The following is a 1,025-nucleotide window of genomic DNA, read 5'->3' as shown; positions in this document are numbered from 1 at the left end:
GAATATCTAAATTCCGGGACTAATGCCGGGATCCCGGGATTGTGATAACGACATCCCAAAAATCCTGTGATCGGAAAAGGCTGAAAAATTAACATCCGTAATGCATACATGCTAGGGATGTTCATTTTTTCGATTATGATCCCGGGATTTTCGGGATCTCGTTGTTACAATCCTGGGATACCGGGACTTGAATATTAATTTTTTTTCAACCACTTAACTGAAAAAATTCCATCAATACTGTTTGAGAAGCTCTCCTACCATATAATAAATAACAAGAAAGAAGTTCATACATATACGTATATTGGTAATTTTTAAACAAATTGTACATGGCATAGGGCTGCCATAATCTTGAACCCATCGACAAATACAGTTTCATTGGTTCTGGCGTTGTATTATTTTGAAGTATTTTCTGATATTATAAGCAATGTAGTTTTGTGGCACAATCCATAGCATTGAATGATTGATGATGATAAAAAGCTCAAGTTCAGAATTTTTTTAATCATAAAGGAGCAAATTTCTCTTGACGGTGACTTGGAAAATGTTGAATGCTTGCCTTAGCACCATTAGCAAATTTCCAAATATCCTACAATGCACTTCATGATCATGGTAGGCTGACTGAAGTGAAGCCATTGTAAAAGACCTACCCAATAAGGACTGAAAAAAGTGCCTCCCCGCATGCTTCCTAGAAGGCGGTTTTCCATTTACAATTTACGGGAATGTACTTAAGTATATGTTTATATTATTTAGCATTACAAACAGTGATGCCAGACATTCTCTGTTAAAAATCCCACGAAAATTGGGAAAAAATCCCTCAATTACCCACATCTTGAAAATTTATCCCACAAAATTCCCAACGAATTTAAACATACCCATGTTTCAGTAGTAAAGAAGTAAAATTCATATAAAATTTGTTTTTTGTTATTTTTTTGGCCTTTTTAATAATTATATTCAACAATTTTATAATGAGCTCGAGGCCATTTTTTTAAATGAAAATTTATTGTGGAAAAGCAACAATAATTTGAAAA

This window comes from Rhagoletis pomonella, unplaced genomic scaffold (genome assembly GCF_013731165.1).
Source record: "Rhagoletis pomonella isolate Grant_MI unplaced genomic scaffold, Rhpom_1.0 Rhpom_scaffold_00001, whole genome shotgun sequence".
NCBI classification, from domain to species: Eukaryota; Metazoa; Arthropoda; class Insecta; order Diptera; family Tephritidae; genus Rhagoletis; species Rhagoletis pomonella.
The sequence above is the reverse complement of the archived record's forward strand: the minus strand, read 5'-3'. Positions refer to the sequence as shown.